Source organism: Dromiciops gliroides, chromosome 4 (assembly GCF_019393635.1).
Source record: "Dromiciops gliroides isolate mDroGli1 chromosome 4, mDroGli1.pri, whole genome shotgun sequence".
Taxonomy (NCBI): Eukaryota; Metazoa; Chordata; class Mammalia; order Microbiotheria; family Microbiotheriidae; genus Dromiciops; species Dromiciops gliroides.
In genome coordinates, this window is record NC_057864.1 from 234,969,812 (window position 1) to 234,988,324 (window position 18,513).

General features: G+C 40.2%; 2 non-coding genes across 2 annotated transcripts; both read right to left on the reverse strand.

The window, feature by feature from the left end:
* Positions 1-620: 620 nt before the first annotated feature.
* Positions 621-692, reverse strand: TRNAW-CCA. Its single transcript has one exon. It is a non-coding gene; the product is annotated as a tRNA-Trp (tRNA).
* A 7,779-nt stretch (positions 693-8,471) lies between these two features.
* TRNAP-CGG lies at positions 8,472-8,543 on the reverse strand. The gene has a single exon. It is a non-coding gene; the product is annotated as a tRNA-Pro (tRNA).
* Between the last annotated feature and the right edge of the window lie 9,970 nt (positions 8,544-18,513).

Below are 18,513 nucleotides of genomic sequence, written 5' to 3' on the forward strand. Positions count from 1 at the left end.
TAGGTCTTGGTTTGGTCTGAGGCAACACCCATTCAGTGACTAAGGGCTAGGTAAGAACTGAGACAAAGATGGCTGATTTACCAACACAAAAACTAAAAATTTTGAATAGGATATGGATGAAGATCTAGAACAGGAGATGGAAAAGGAGTAGTCAGAAAGGTAGGAGGTGAACCAAGGGAGAATAAAGTCTGGAAAACCCAGATTGGGGAGAGCATCTAAGAAGACAGGGTGATCAACAATGAGGAAAAGAAATGGACATTTTATTGGTTGTTTTTTGGTGACCCATTTTTGCTTTGTTACAAGATTCAGTTGAGTATAGGAAGTGGTGTGGGATATAGTGTTCAGAAATGACTGTAGGGGATCGATGCTGGTGGATCGATTGAATTTCAGAAGATTCCAGGGGGAAGAACTGGGCTCAGAAGAGAAAACCTGGGAATCCGTAAATTTTACAAGTAGCTCTAAAACCTACTACTATTAGGCAGTAGGTTCATTTGAAAGCGCTTAGAAGCCAAGCAGTTAATAAATTTTCTTAACCGTTAGTTTACACAGACCAGTAGTTTAGTTTACACAGGCCAGTAAAGAAACCCACTTTTGGGAGAAATGGGTCCGGCCAAAAGTTTTGACCCCGACGTGATTTGAACACGCAACCTTCTGATCTGGAGTCAGACGCGCTACCGTTGCGCCACGAGGCCACCGCGGCTTTTTTTTCCTCATTCAAATATATGGAAGGACTAGACGCGCATAGCGATGGGTGGAACTTCTTAAGTCCCGCCTCACAGTCCTCGGCTTCTTTCTCTAGCCTAAATCCCGTCGGAGCTACGATAAAATGAACCCACGCATGCAAAAACTCGACCCCTAGCGTAACACTGTCCCTCCGCGGGTCTCAACCCACCGACCTTTTTAAGGCTGCTCAGCCTCGGGAAAAGAATCGAGCGCGTGCGCTGGATCTCATGGTCATCCCTTCCTTTCCTGCTCGGCCAGGCAGTGGATGGATGAAATGGATCACAAAGCCCAAAGAGCAGATTGTTTGTATTCCCTTGTATAGTAGTACTCGCCCTCTCCATAGCCTTCCCCCTAACCAGGTCGGCTGAGATGACTACAATACGTTATACTCAATCGTCCCAGTGATTCCCACATCTGGCGGCCAGGTGGGAAGAGGGAAACTAGGTGAAGAAGGAGAGAATCAGGGAAAGTTAGAAGTCGGAAGTTTATTACCTTTGGGGAAACAATGCGCATGGGGGGGGGGTGGAGTGGAAGGACATGGTCGGTCAGGTGCCAAGCATTTAACTAGAGCTTACTATGTTCCAAGCACTGTGCTGGGGATACGAGAAAGGCAACAAACAAAACAAAACAAAACAAACAAATAACCTGTTTGGGGGTTTTTTTTTGTTTGCAAGTGAAGGAGACAACATGCAAACTTCTTTGTAACACAATAAGCTATAGACAGTGCAAATTGAAGGTAATTTCAGAAGAAGGTACTTAGCTTGAGGGCACTAGAGGAAAAGGGCTTCTTGTAAGGAGCGATGCAGGGTTACGGGAGATTATTGAGCACGATAACAGCAATGTTGTAATGATGATCAACTGTGAAAGACTTGGCTACTCTGATCAATACGAAGATCCAAGACAAGTCTAAAGGACCCGTAATGAAAAATGTAAGCTACATTTAGAGAGAAAACTGATGAACTCTGGGTACAAATTGAAGTATAATTTTGTCACTTTACTTTTCTTGCTTTAAAAATATGACTAAGATGGAAATATGTTTTGCATGTATAATTGATGTAACGTACAATTGATATAACTACTTGCTTTCTCAATGTGAAGGGGAGGAGGAGGTGGGACAAAGGGAGAGAATTTGGAATCCAAAGTTTAAAAACAAAAGAATGTTTCAAATAAATAAAATTAGAATCTTGTGTGTGTGTGTGTGTTAAGGGACTTAAAGGAAGCCGGGGAAACGAAGAGACCGAGGAAAGAAGGGTTTCAGTGTAGCGAGAGTGGAAAAATTACGGATCACAGAACCAAAAAGACCAGGCTCAAGTACCACCTGTGTAGCTCTGGAGGCCCAGCATCCATATGTGTGAGACCGCCAGAGCCGGAAGACCCTGACTCCAACCGGATCTGAGCAACGTCAGAAAAATCACGCCTCTGAGCCGACCAACCTTCACCTATGTGTCTGTCCATTTCTGTCCTCCTTCCTTTTACTGCTGATTCTTATGTGTCTTTTTGTGGCTCTGGGTTCCTCCAGCTCGGGTCTTCCACCATTCTCGTTCAGCTCTCACCCAATTCCCTCTTTAGCAGACAGGATATCTTGGCTTTATGTACATATCTTTCCTAGTGGTTTCCATGGAAGAAACTGAATGCCGAGAGCACTCAATTCAAAATCTGGAAAGAATCTCTTTGACATTCTACTGGGGTTATTATTGCAGCTAGCAGTCCCAGCACTCTGAGGAAGGGCATGTCTGGAGCCAACTAATACTTGTAGAGCTCTTCTCTCTTTGGAAACTCATAAAGGGCAAACTCTACTTTCTCTCCCCTTTCCCCTTCTTCCTTCTTGCCAATAGAAGGCAGAGGTTAAATCCAAAACTTCTTTTTCTTTAGTTTTTTACGTTATCTTTTATTAGTAGAACTCTGGGCCTGGAGTCAGGAAGCCAAAGTTCAAATCCTGCTTCACACTGTGACCATTTTTGACTTGTCTTCCTCAATTCTCTCATCTGTGAAATGGAGATAATAATAGTACCATACCTCTCAGGGTTGTTGTGGGGGATCAAATGAGATACGTTAGTAAAGCTTGGTGCTTAGTACCACTGATTTAGATAAAGGATTTACTCTGTGAAGGGAAGGCACACTGAGCAACGGGATAGTGACTAGATTTAAACGGGATAAAAGGGCAGAACTATATTGGTTGGTGGCTCCAGAACTAAAGAGAGAATCTTATCATATTTACTATTTCTATAAATTCCCCAAGCAGATAACACCCCAAGTGAACCCCAACTTTATGACTCCTCCTGGGCACACATAAATTTAAAACTGTGACAATTGGGCCCAAGACTTCTGCTTCCCCAAGTCCCCTGTCACATCTTCTCCTTCCCTCCCCACTGCCCCAGCTCCTCCTCTGTGGCTCAAGAGGGAGAAACTCCCCGAACCTCGAATATCTTTTCAGATCCCCACTTAAGAGGAAACTGATTTTCATTGAAAGTACATACTGTTTGCTAAGCCGAATTGTAAGATGCTCTGGGGACATGGATTTCCTTGCTTTTTTTGCTGCTAGGTTTCTGTAAATTCGTGCCCTCCCACCCGAAGATAGGGTGCCCCGGTTTTCTGGATGGATTGTTCTTACAATTTTACGTTATGTTTGGTCATTGTTTTATGATTAAACGTGAATGGTGTCATCTTGACTGGTTTGATTAAATGGGAAGAATATCAGTGAACATTTAGGGGTTATTTTTTGTTGTTAGGTAGTTTCAATTGGTCCGACTCTTCTGTGACTCCCATTCAGGATTTTCTTGGCAAAGCTACTGGAGTGGTTGCCATTTCCTTCTCCAAATGCCATTTCCTTCTTCATTAGGAATTATATTAGTGACTAATGATGTCTTCTTCTCCACCTCCCCATTCCCCATATATCAGGCTTACCCCTTGGATCCTGACAGTGAGTTGTAGTTGTATGGCCACTCTCACCTGGAGAACTGCAAGTAGGGCACAAGGTGAGATATCAAGCCATCTCCAACCCAGGGAGAAAAGCCTGGAGACAGTTGGCGTTTGGCATCATGCTCTGCACTTACTATACAAGTAGCAGCAAGTGTTCTCTATCTGTACAAAGATGACCTATCCTGTTCTCGAGAGCCTAGCCAATGTGTCATAGGCCTTCCTAGAATTTAATTTACATTTCCTGGCTACCAGCATAATTAGACATGATGACCCAACTCCTTTTCCAACCTATATATTTTCTTTGTGGGTTGTTTCTGTTTTTGTTAATCTGATTCAGGGTTTCAAGAAGCTTACACTCTCACTCTGACACTCTGATCTCACTGGAGGGTTTGTTAAGTACTATACAAACTTGAGATCCTTCCCAACACTGGAAGATCTGAACTGCTACAGCAGATCAAAATTGGAAGGAAGCTCATATTATCTAGTCCCCACTCTATCACTCTCTCTAACTCCAAATCAGATAAATTATTTTAAAGTTTGAATTAAAAAAGAAACTCCTTCTCTTCTTTGCTGAGATGGGAGACTATAGTGTGGAACACAAATATACTGTCAGATTCTGTTGATGTGTTAATTATTTTTATTGAACTGGTTTTTTTCTCATTCTTTTATATTCCTTGTTATAAGGAATGACTCCAGTCAGGAAGGGACATTATTGGAAATGTTGATATAAAAAACAAAAGTTAATGATGTTTTTAATTGAAAAGTGCTTAAATTACTCCAAATTGAATTAAAGAGTAAAATCAAAATATGGAAATTAACTTTGAAAAGTTAGGTTAGAAGGAATGAAAGGGAGCTAAGGAGGTAATAAACATTTATATATAAAGATGACTGAAATTCCAGGCTGGCTCTTCACAACAACCCTGTGAGGTAGGTGCTGGAAGGTGGTGCCACAGACCAGGACATTAGGGGTTTTGAAACTGAAACAAAATAAAATACTCATAGACAATTTGACAGTTACAAAAAAAAAAAAAAGACACTCATGAAAAAGAATCTCGACAAATATACAGACCTCATTCCTGTGATTTCCTGCCTCAGTGATACGCACCACAGGAAGTTGAGACTCCTTGTGACCTTTTTATACTCAGGTGTCTGGAAGCTTTGTCACTGCTGCACCTTTAGTCTCCTGAGCCCTTTTAAAAAAATAGTTGTATTCATACCTTTTGGAGGATCCTATATTTCATCTTGTATCCCTCCTCCTCCTTCTCAGAGAGTCATCCTTTAATAAATTTTAAATTAATTTTTAGTATAGAAAAAAAATTCAGCAAAACTATAAAAAAAATCTGACATGTAAAATGTTTCACATCCATTGACCCCCACTACTGCAAAGGAGTAGGGGAGATTTCTTCCCCCACTTCTTTTTTTGGGGGACTAAGTTGTTCTTATGATTTTACATATTCCAATTTATTTTTTAAAAGAAATTTTAATTGATAAACTTTTGGCTTTTTACTCATAAAAATTTTCCCTAGTATCCCATCTCCTCTCCCAGGGAGCATGTCATAAACTAAAATAATATTTTAAAGGAAAAAAAATGGAAAAGGAGGGAAAATATCAAAACTTATTTCATATATCAAAAATAAGTTTTATAAAATATGTGTAATATTGTCCTGGGCATATTCCAATGAATTAGAAATGGACTTTCAAGGTCGAAGCTGTGAGCTGGTCTTGGGGAAGTGGGTTACCAGGCTGGTATTCTGATTGGCTGAAGATCTGAGAAAGAATTATGATTAGCATGCTGGGTGCCCCAAAGTTGGTGGAAAAAGGAAGTTAATACACAGATGAGGTTGGAGGTGGCTAGACACTAAAGTACATGGATTATGAAATGTACAGTCCTGACACCTGAATTGCAGAAACCCCAGTATGAATCTTTCTGTTTGTTTTTTTGTGGGGCAACGAGGGTTAAGTGACTTTCTCAGAGTCACACAGCTAGTGTCCAAGTGTCTAAGGCCAGATTTGAACTCAGGTCCTTCTGAATCCACAGCAGGTGCTTTATCCACTGCACCACCTAGGCTGCCCCCGCCCCAGTAGAATCTTAAATGATTACAAATCTGAGCAAGTCTTTCATTGATCCCTGACTTGCCTCAAAGAATCTTAAGAAAACTACCTGCCCCCCAACAGCTTCTCACAGGTATCCTCCATAACACAAAGGACAATGAACCCTAAATATTTTAGGGTTTATCGGCTGTAGGAATTAGATTAGAATCCTCCTGGAGTTATACAAGAGGTTATTCACATTTGTGTATGGGAAACATACAGAACAATGCTTCTAGGTTGAATAATTCCTAAAGATATCATTTTAAACAAGTTCCTAAAATATCATTTTAAACTCCTCCAGACACATGATTTCCCTAACACTAGATTTGCAAGGCCCTTGGTCCTTCCCTGCTCTCCCACTATCCTCTTTCAACTCCCCAATCTCTGGAAATGAAATCCATCTTACTAGATCCTCCTTATCTTACTAGTAAAACAGGTGTCAAACTTGGGCAACCAAGTTGCTAACATTTGTTCTTCCGTGTTACTAAGGAAGGAGTAAGCTAGGATACATAGGAAGACTGGTCTCAAAAAAAAAAATCTTCCCTGTGTATTACACTAATCTGAGATTTATTATTTATTTTAAATCAAATGAAGGATGTGGATTATGTTCATCAAAATGCTTTTCCCCAAACACTTACTAAAATTAGCTACTCCTAGCTCGAGCTTTTGATTGAAAAGTTTTGGGGAATATTAGTATGAACTGATGCAAAGTGATATGAACAAGGAACCAGATTGAACAATTTATACAGTAACAGCAATATTGTAAAGATAATCAACTATGAAAGACATAGCAACTCTAATCAACCTATGACAACCACAATTCAAAAAGCTCCTAATGAAAAATCATATGCACTTCCAGATACAGATTGATGACTCAGAATGCAGATTGAGAGATATTTTTCCTCTATTTCTTTCTTTCTTTTCCTTTTTTGGAACATGGAAAATTAGAAATTTATTTTGCATGACTATACATACTTGTAGTGGATTTTGTTTTTCTTACTTCTCAATGGTCAGGAAGGAGAGAATTTGGAATTGAAAATAAAATAAAATATTTTTTAAAAAATTTGTTGGATGGGCCAAAACAAAGTGGGGTGTTGAATTGGGGGTGGAGAGAGGGCCAAAGGATAGTCATTTACTGGACTTCTATGGTGACAGGGGCTGGGGAAGAATATCTGAAATTCTTCCCTGCCTCACACTGAAACCATGTTACCTTTGACACAAAGTACTATGAACTGCAAATGTCTGCATAAGTAGAGATTAATGATAGCTAGCCTTTAATAAAATGCCTTAAAATTTGCAAGAACTTTAACAATATTATATTATTATCCTTGAAATAGCTCTGAGAAGTTACCCATTTTACAGATGAGAAACTGAGGCAGACAGAGGTTAAATGACTTGTCCAGCTAGTAATGGCTGAGGCAGGATTTGAAGTCCTCTTCCTGATTCCCTGTCAGCACTCAACTAAGGGCACTTTACTTCCATTCTTATAATTGATCTCTCTGCAACAAATCTCTCCACATTCCCAATCCTCCACTCAGCTGCCAAAGTGGTTTTCCTCAAGCAAGGGTCTGACCAATAACTATATCATCTTGTTACTCAGTAAACCTCAGTAACTCCCTATTGCCTTCAGGATCAAATCTAAAGTCCTCGAAAGCCCTTAACAATCTGCATCCCCTTTCTACTCCATGGACTTGAGAATCCATCTACAGTGGTCTTGCTGTTCTTGGAACTTCGTTTTTTGACTGTGCATTTGCCCTGAGTCATGACTGGAATCCTCTCATTCCTCCTAGTTTCTTTTGGATTTCTTCAATACTCAGTTCACATCCCACCTTTCCTAGGAGGCCTTTTCTGGTCTCCCCAGCTGCTAGTGCACCTCTCAAATTACCTTCCAACTACTCTTGTCTGTGCATCGTTATTTACATGTTGTCTTTGCCCTCCCATCCCCACTGAAATGTGAGCTCTTTGAGGGTAGAAATCATGTTTTTGTCTTTGTAGCTCCAGTCCTTAGCACAATACCTAGGAATGCAAATGCTTAATAAATGCCAGGACGGTAAAGCATGTCAAGGGAAGTATTGTGAGATCTTGAGCTATCAGATCAATCTTCCTAAAATATTGATTTCATTATATTATCCTTTGGGTTCAAACCGTCCAACTGGGGGGGGGGGGCGCAGCTAGGTGGCGCAGTGCATAGTGCACTGGCCCTGGATTCAGGAGGACCTGAGTTCAAATCCGACCTCACACACTTGACACTAGCTGTGTGACCCTGGGAAAGTAACTTAACCCTCATTGCCCCAAAACAAACAAACAAACAAAAAAACATCCTGGCACCAAACCGTCCAATTGGTTCCTACTACCTAGACGATAAAGCACAATATCCTTAGTCTGACGTTTAAGATTTAATCACAATCTGGCTTCAAGTTACCTAGCCACCCTTACCTTTTACTATTCCACCTCAGAAATTCTCTGCCCCTCACTATCCCTTAAACAGGTCACTTGGGTTTCTATCTCCCCACCTTTGCTAAAGCTGAATACTCCTCATTCCTATCGAAATTCCTTTCTTTTTTTCCACATATTTCTACTCAGTCTTCAGGGGCTACGAAAACTCAAATACATCTTCAAGAAGTGTCATTTTTCTCCGCACTGAATTCGTTTCTTTTTTCTTTAGCACTCACAGGCAACAAGATCACATTTCCAGGTTCTCTGGGGTCTTTTAAAAAGTAAAAGGCTAAAGTAAAAGTGGGCTCGTCCGGGATTTGAACCCGGGACCTCTCGCACCCGAAGCGAGAATCATACCCCTAGACCAACGAGCCGACAAAATACTGGCACTAGAGGGAAACTTCTGAGGCTGTGTCTGGTATGCGTGAGTGTGTGCTAAGGAAATGAGTTTGTAGGGTTTGGGATAAGGCTAAGATTGCAGCAAAAGAAAACTAAAAGAGGGGGACGCCTGGCCCCGAGCTCAGAGCTCCTCCCAGGAAATAGCGTTTAGGGAAGTTGGAAGGAAGGGAAGGTCCTCCGGTCCGCTCCTTGTACCCCTCTTGTGTCTCTCCCCCAAACCATCTCCTCTCTCTTGTGCCCCTTTCCCTGATCCCCTCTCCCTCCTTCCCTTTCTCTCTCTCCTCTCCCTCTCTCTCCCTCCTTCCCTTTCTCTCTCCTTTCTCTCTCTCTCCTTTTCTCCCTCTTAGGTACACACTCTTTCCCTTCTTAGCGTCCTAGCATGGCCCGAATGTACCTGGCCCCATCTCAACCATCCTTCCTTATCCTGGGATCTCTGTATGAAAGTCCCCCTACCCACACCAACCCCCGATACCTTTGTCCTTCTTCCATTCTAGTCACTTGTCCCGACCCGGCCTAGGGTCCAGCTTTTGGCGCTCCTAGCAGGGATCCGGTTTCCACATAGGACTCTGACCTTTGAGAACGTGACCATCCACTTCTTCCCGGAAGAATGGGGACTACTTAGTCTAGCACAAAGACTCCTTTTCTGGACTTGAAGGAGAATTATCGGGCTCTCTAACCTCTAGGTGAGTGAAAGTCCCTCTTAGCTCTTTCTTCTGGGGACTCAGAGAAGGAAGGTAGGAGTGAATGCAGAGATAGAGTGTGAGACTGTGAGATCCTAATTTAGAAACATTCCTAAAGAGGGCTTCTTTCATTCCTGCACATAGATAGTGGGTGCCAGAGATTCATACAAAGATGACTGAAGACAACCCTCATCGAGCCGACAGTCTGTTTGCGGGAAAAGAGAAGCGTATAGTATATGATAAGGGTTATAAGATGAGCACAAATATAGGAGAGGCCAGGGGAGAGGCAGAGCTTTGTGTACTTGGACCAGTGGGGAAGGTTTAGGGTCAGGAATGACATTTGAGCTGAGAACTGGTAGAATGTTGACAGGCAAAAATGAGCATGGGAAGGGCATTCCATTCTGTTGTATACCTACCTCTCTATCTTTTGCTCACAGTCACAGATCTTTCAGTTCCTGTCCTAAACCAACCAGATTGAGAAAAGTAAGAGAGGGCAGCTCGGTGGCGCAGTGGATAAAGCACTGGCCCTGGATTCAGGAGTACCTGAGTTCAAATCCGGCTTCAGACGCTTAACACTTACTAGCTGTGTGACCCTGGGCAAGTCACTTAACCCTCATTGCCCTAAAAACAAAAACAAAAATCACAGAGAAAGGTAAGAGATCCCCAGGGGAACGAGGAATCCTCTTGGACTTGCAGCATGCTATACCCTCACCTTTCCTCACTTTCCATCTCCTCCACTTAGGCAAACAACCTTCACTCAATTGTCACTAATATCTCTCCAGGACAGTAAAACCCACCCCACCCTGAACCTGGGCTCACTGGCTTCTGATCAAATTAGAAGTTAGTGTTTTCATTCTGTCCTTTTCTAGTTCTTTGCTCTTACATCTGCTCAGCATAACACTTCTCTTGCAATTTGCCAACAATTTTTCAGCCTCCCAACATTTCCAACTTTCCTCTACTTTTCTTGTCATTAGAGAGGCAGTGTGCCACAATAAATGAATAAATAAATGAATAAGTTCATTTACAAAACATTAATAAGCTCTTATTGCCAACCATTGTGCTGAATACTGGAGGTACAAATAAAGCAAAGTTAATTCCCGCCCTCAAGGATCTTAGAGAGAGAGAGAGACATGTAGGGCACTGGTGGCCAAAGAAGGGGCACTTTGTTAATGAAAGTTCCAGGGAAAGTTGTGACAGAGCCATAGTAAGTAAACTGACACACTCCTTCCAGGAAAAATGGCAGAAGTGATTTGATTATGGTCTCAGAATTAAAGCGGAGGAAGAGTGCAAAGATCATGAACACAATGGAAATAAATTTAGGGAAATTATAGAAAACATGGAAGGGGACTAAGGAGAAGAAGAGAAGTATGGTTGGGTCCTCTCTGAAATAGTAGGGGCCAGGAAAGGCAGTCACTAATCAAGACAGCAGAGCCCCTAGAGTAGAAATCCCAGAGATTACAGTAGAGTAGGATAAATGGTCTGTGAGTTTGAGATTGATAAGTAATTTTATATCTCAGAACCTGTTTTTTCACTTGTAAAAGGGAAAATAACATTTTGCTGAGGAGCATAGCACTAGTAAATAGAGAGTCAGCCTTGGATTCAAGATAATCTAGTTATAAATCCCACCTCTGACCAATACTAATTATATGAGTAGGCCACCTCTTTACCCAGTAACCTCATATGAAAGGTTGAACAACTTCACTAAATGTTTCCTATACCTATAGAATCAGGAGGGAAGAACACTTTTTTTTTTTTTAAGTGAGGCAAATGGGGTTAAGTGACTTGCCAGGGTCACACAGCTAGTAAGTGTTAAGTGTCTGAGGCTGGATTGAACTCAGTACTCTGAATCCAGGGCCAGTGCTCTATCCACTGTGCCACCTAGCCTCCCTGGAAGAACGCCTTTTTACAAAAACTTAACACCACCACCCCAACCCCCTGCCCAGCCCTAGATTATAATGGAAATTCTTTTATAAGCCCAAGCAGGGCAACCCCAATCTTTGCTTGACTGGAATACAAATTGAGCATGCTGTCAACCTGAGAACAAATGACCAAAGAGCCACAGCAGCTCTGCAACTGCTGTTAACTCTAAAACACACACACACACACACACACACACACACAGAGTTCATACAGGTTATCAAACCACAGTTAATTCTAAAAAATAAAAATAAAACAAAACAAAACCAAGAGCTAACAATGATCATAAGCAAAAAGTATTGTTTTGTTTTTTATTCTGGAGAGGAAAACTAGACACATGTGCCGGGGCCCTTTCTAGTAGGAGACAATCTTTAGTGTGGGCAAATCTTAATACCAATGGCTATATAGTGAGCTGTAGCCCTGACAATGAGGGGTTACTGCAACAATGAGACAAGTTTGATTCATAGCAGGACTTCCTGACTGGAACACATGTAATACAGGTGCTTGTCCCACCTCAGAGACCACCTGTTGCTGGTATGAAATAATTCTGGGATTTTGTTATGGCTGATTTCATCCAAGAGGTGAACGCAAAGGATTGTTGTTATGCCAGGCTCTACAGCTTGCTTGCTGGGCCTTAGCTCTGGAAAACAGGGTGTAAGAGAGGGATGGTCTTGGCATGGAGATCCTGACAAAGCTATATATTTCAACCAAGGGATTGTGTGCAATTACGTGGTACAGTGGCTAGGGTATCAAACTTTGAGTCTTGCCTCGTGGAAGATCTGAGCTCAATTGAAGCCCCAGACTTTTACTAGCTGTGTGATACTAGACAGGTCATTTAAACCTATTTGTTTCAGTTTCCCCATCCTAAAAATGGTGATAATAATAGCACTAGGTCCCAAGGGTTTTGTGAGTACCAAATGACATCATAATTGCAATAGTAGTGCTTGGTACATAGTAAGTGCTATATAAATGTTAGCTATTATGTGTTATTAGACTAGTCCTGCCTTAAGAGTCAGTGGTATGCAGTTTTGAGTCTTAAACTCTGAGAAACTACAGGTTCATATCCTGTCTTCTACACTAGCCATGCAAGTCACTTGACCTTGCCTCAGTTTCCTCATCTCCAAAAAGGAGATAATAATAGTGCCTACCTTACAAGCTTGTTGTTAGAATTTTATTTTCCCAAATTACATGTAAAATACAAATTTTGACATCAATTTTTTAAACTTTGTGTTCCAAATTATTTTCCTCCCTCCCTCCCCACCCCCCACCAAGAACTCAAGAAATTCAATATAAGCTATACATGACAAGCTTGTTGTAAAGATCGAATAAAATAATGTGTAGCCCTTGCTTCAAATATCCACAGACTAAAGGTAGCATCACTATAACTCTAAGAGATACAATGTTGGAAGAAGGCGTTTTATTTTGACAATTTGAAGAGGGTTGCTTGATGTACAGGACTTCTCTCAATGAATCCCTGAAGAACTATGAAGAACTTGTACCATAGTGTACTTTTTGGATGGCATCTGGGAGAAGGTATTTGCTTATCTGTGACCCACAAAGATACATGCAGAATCTGTGCAACAAATTTGTTACAAAAGTTTTGTCTTTTTTTTTCCCCAATTAGGGTTGGGAGAGGTGAGAAAGGAAGCTAGGGATATCGTTGTTTAAAAAAAGAAAAGAAAGATCATTGAATCATTTTTTAAATGTCCAGAAGAGAAAAATCAGAAGAATCAGACAAGCAAAACTGCTTAAAAGGTTACATGTTGAAATTATTCTATATTTAAAAGACGGGCAAGGCATGTAATAGAGATTTGAAGGTTTTGTGTACAAAATAAAGAAAGAAATAAAGGTGGGGGGATGACAAAACTTTCACTATCTTCTCCCCAAAAAATATAAGAAAAAAAGAAACTATTTTAAAATGTATTAATTTGATAAAGAAAAATGTATTATTTCATGAGTAAATCCTATAAGAACAACATCAATTGTCTGTAAGGCACACTGTAGGGCACCATGCTGCTTCTGTGTGCCCAGTCCTGTCTGTGGAGAAACCAGACCCAGGTGAACTTCCCAGGGAAATGTAATCAATAAAGATTAGTTCTCTTACTGAGATTTGGCCATGGATTAGGGCAGAAGCTTCATCTCCAGAAAAAGAGGTCTTCCACTAAGATTCCCCACTTCCCATGACTCTGTTGGCACTAGAGAAGTCCCTGAATACCTAGATTCTATTTTCTTTCTCAAAGATTGGGTCTTCCAATCTTACCCAGACAGACAGTGCATTTGCCACTCATTACTCAATCTCTCTCTTACTGAGTCAGCCTGGTAGCCTTCTTCTCCTACAGGCTCACCATATTCATATCCATCTTAGTGCAGATACCCAGTTGGCTTTAGCCCTCTGACACTCAGAATTCCCAAGTCACCAACCAAAGTCTTCCAAGAAGACCTACAGTTGTTCTCCACCATACTAAATTTCTTCCTCTTGTTCTTCTTCTTCTCCTCCTCCTCCTCCATCATCATCATCATCATCTTTGTAGTTCTTTACTCTGGGAAGAGAAAAAGAAAAGAAGAAGAAAGAAAAGGAAAAGAAAGGGGGGGAAGAGCTAGCAGTACAGTGCATTTTGGTAACTACGGTTTACTGAAGTGAAATTTTAAGATCTAACCTCACCCATGAGACCTTGAGCACTTCCCTTTTCAGTGGCCAGACTGCAGGGGCAGTTTTAGCCAGAAACAGAGCTTGTGCAACCACCTGTTATCTACAAAATTGGGACATTCTTTTTTATCATAAAAGTATTTTATTATTTTCCTGTTACATGTAAAAATAGTTTTCAACATTTGTTTTCATCAGATTTTTAGTTCCAAATTTTTCTCCCACCCTCCCTTTCCTCCCCCTCCCCAAGACATAAAGCCATCTGATATAGGCTACATATGTATAATCACATTAAACACATTTCTGCATGTCATGTTGTGAAAGAAGAATCAGAACAAAAGGGAAAAGCCTCCAAAAAGAGAAAAAAAAAACCCAACAACAAAAAAGTAGAAACGGTATGGTTCAATCTGCATTCAGAATCTACAATTCTTTTTTTCTGGATGTGGAGAACATTTTTCATCATTTCTTTGGAATTGTATTGGATCATTGCACTGCTGAGAAGAGCCAAGTCTGTCATGGTTGATCATCACACAATGTTGCTGTTACTGTGTACAATGTTCTCCTGGTTCTGCTCACTTCACTCAGTATCATCCACTTAAGCCTTTCCAAGTTTTCTGAAATCTGCCTGCTCATCATTTCTTTCAGCACAGAATGTATTCCATTACATTCATATACCACAACTTGTTCAGGCATTCCCCAGTTGATGGGCATTCCCTTGATTTCCAATTCTTTGCCACCACAAAGAGAACTGCTATAAATATCTCTGTACATGTGGGGTTCTTTTCACTTTCCTATGATCTCTTTGGGATACAAACTTGTAGTGGCATTACTAGGTCAAAGAGTATGCACAGTAAAATTGGGATATTCTTTACCCCTTTCCATGCACTGGTGTTAGGGCAGTAGTGCTTTGGTTCTCAAAGAGAAAAAAAAAATCAACAAGGCTGATTGATACATTGAAAATGTCTAAAATATGTGCAATGTACCATACCCTTAGACTTTTCACTTCTACAAAAACCCAAGTTTTATTTATCTATCCAACTCCTTCATTTATTTGGGAAGTTGCCCTAAGCAGAACCAGAACAATCCCTTCATCTCTCTGGACCTCAGTTTCTTCCTCTGTAAATGTATTAACAGGAGTGGAAAGAAAGGGAGAAAGGAGAGGGAAGAGGAGAGTTCCCAGAGATGAGATCCCACAAATATTGCTTTCCAAGAAATGGATACCTGTTTTTCTACACAGGAATTACAGTCTCTATTTGTATGTGTAAAATTAGGGGAACTGAACTAAATGAACCTTAAAGGTGATAGACATCCCCTCAATTTCCAATTTTTTGTTACCACAACAAGAACTGCCGTAAATGTTTTTATATGTGGGTTTTTTCCCCTTTTTATGATCTCTTTGGGATACAGACCTAGTAGGGGTATTGCTGGGTCAAAGGATATGGAGTTTTATAGCCTTTGGACATAGTTCCAAATTACTCTCCAGAATAATTGGATCAGTTTTACAACTCTACCACAACACATCAGTGTTCCAATTTCCCACATCTTCTCCAACATTTATCATTTTTCCTTTTTTGACATATCAACCAATCTGATAGGTGTGAGATGGTACCTCAGAGTTGATTTAATTTGCATTTCTCTAATCAATAGGATCACAATGTTTTTAAAGCCTCCTACCTTCTCTCTGCTTCTGACCTCATTAGTGTATAGCTTCTCATGTGTCCTAGAATTATATAAATAAGCATTTCTGTTCACTAGAACTTTGGGATCCATTTCTCTGAAAAGAGAATCCACCAGATGCTGTTCATAATAAACTGTGATCTTATCATCATTGTAAAAAACCATTTTATCAGATTTGTGGTTATTGTGTTATCTATAACATCTTAAACTTCTACCATTTTGCCCAGTTCTGCCTTTGGGATGACAGAGTCATAGATTTAGAAGTGGAAAGAACCTCTGAAGTCAAAGTCCCTCACCTTCATTTTATAGATGGGGCAAATGAGACACAGAGGTAAAATCCATCTTTTACGTGACAGTTCATCCATGTGACTGTCATTTCTCTATCTCCTGATTGTGACTCTAACCATTTGTAAATCTACAGCTGCACTTCATATTTGTGTTTTGAGTCCTGTCTTTCCCTCACCAAGGCAGTTGCATGAAGGCAGGAGAATTTGTTCTCCTTCTCTGAATCTACTAACCCTACCTTCTACCTTTGGTGCCTAGAACTGTTTGTAAGGGAGGGACTCGGTGTTTGTGGAAAGTGTTACTGTTATTGTGTATATAAAGTAATTTTTGCTGTCATATTCTGTGGCAATAAGATTGTGCAAAACCACCTCCATGTTGGTACAACCCAGGACAGATGCATTTCTTTTTTTTTCCAACTTAATATTATCCCCCCCCCAATTACATGTAAAGATAGTTTTACAACATTCATTTTGCAAAATTTTGAGTTCCAATTTTTTCCTCCCTCCCTTCCCTCTTCTGTCCCCAAGAGAGCAAATAATTTGGTATAGGTTATGTAGTACAATCATGCTAAACGTATTTCCACATTAGGTATGTTGTGAAAGAAGAATCAGAACAAAAGGGAAAAAACCACAAGAAAGAACAACCCCCCCCCCCCAAAAGTGAAAATAATATGCCTCGATCTGCATTCAGACTCCACAGTTCTTTCTCTGGATGTGGAATTGTCTTGGATTGCTGAGAAGAGCTAAGTCTATCATAGTTGATCATTGCACAATGTTGCTGTTACTGTGAATAATGTTCTCCTGGTTCTGCTCACTTCACTCAGCCAGATGCATTTCTTTAACATGTTCTTCACTGGCTTTCAAGCTGAGAGGGACCTTGGAATCCAACCCTTTCATTTTGAAGTTGAGAAAACTGAAGTTTTCTGATGTTATGACATTGTGTCCAATGTCACAAACACATGAAATTGCTAGATCAGGATTCAACCAAACCCTTCTGGCTCTGTGTCCAATATTCTCTACAAAAGTGTGAATTGCCTAAATTACATAGCCAGGCAGAGAATCCAGTAGATTTCTCATTACCAGTCTTCAGTTCCCCAATAGAATTTAAAAATAATAGCTTATTACAAATAATAATTAAAAACGAAAGTTCTCTTAAAACACCATTCAGATAGCACTTTAAAGTTTGCATATGTAATACATACATAAATTACACGTATTGCATTATATATGGGGATTTTGTATTATGTTATTATATATACTTCCACATCACTTCCCATTAGAATGTAAGCTCTTTGAAGGCAGGAACTGATTCACAATGATTTCTGCATCCTGGCACAGAGCCAGACACCATAGTAGACATTATAAATGCACATATTAAAATGTATATTGATAGGTTGAATGATGTGTATGTTATATATATGTATATTAGCACTAATGATGCTCTGTGATTGTGAATCATGGAATACTCTAATCTCTGAAGAATCATAGTTGTGGGTCACCTAAACCAAGGCTTCTTAAACTTTTCCACTCTCAACCCCTTTTCAACCCAAGAGAATGTTTTTGCAACCCCAGGTATATAGGTATATAAAATAGGTATAAATAACCTTTTACTGTTTCCAAATTTTTTGTGACCCCCACATTCAGTTATGCAACCCCATGTGGAGTGGCAACTCACAGTTTAAGAAACTAGGACCTAGACAGTGGAGAGGATCCATGAAGTCTGTAAATAAGCTGTAGCATATTACTAAAGCAATTGTAGGAAATTGTAAAAATATATCATTAGAGGTATCCAACCATAAAGAGAATTGGGCTGGTTATGTGGTGAGAGCTGGAGATAACTTGATAGACAGCCAGAGGGCTTCACTGGTATCCTAGCATGTTGAGGTTCCCTGCCTATAGAGGATTTACAAGAGGGCATAGACATATTCTCAGAGAATGAGAAAGCATAGGATGAGTGGGTAAATGGGTTTCCGTATCAGCAAAGATTCACATCTATATCATAATAGGGTGCCCCAAAATATCACCCTGAGTCAGTTTTTGTTCACAAGAATATGTTGATCCCATTCCTACCCTGAATTCCTCCCTGAAAAAAAATCAAGCAGTTTTGCTACGTAGTAGTATTTGCTATAGCTCACATTTAGATACCCTTTAAGGTTTGCAAAATTATTATTATTTTTTAAGTGAGGCAATAGGGGGTTAAGTGACTTGCCCAGGGTCACACAGCTAGTAAGTGTCAAGTGCCTGAGGCCAGATTTGAACTCAGATACTCCTGACTCCAGGCCCGTGCTCTATCCACTGTGCCACCTAGCTGTCCCAGCAAAATTCTTTATGTATGATTACTTCATTTGATATTCACAACAACCCTGTGAGGTAGGTACTATTTTATACCCAGATTTTATAAAATTTCCTTAAAATATCAGTGTAACACTGAGTTGTGAGTAGTGCTTCTCAGAGATAACCATGCAAACACCAATCCCTCTCTCTTATTGTCTTTATTCACTTTTCTCTAGGTACAATAGCAGTTTTCTATATGCTTGAATATTCTCAGCCAACTACTACATTTGGAGAAATTCTCTAATTAGCTTGCTCTAATGTTGGAAAAATGAGGGAATTCTTTTCTTCCAGGAGGTATCTTCTACTCTGTCAATTTCGAACCGAAAATTTTATAGGCTTAGAACAAATTACTTTTTTTTTTTTAAGAAATCAAGATTTATTTTCCTTCAAGAATCTTTTTCCTTCTCTA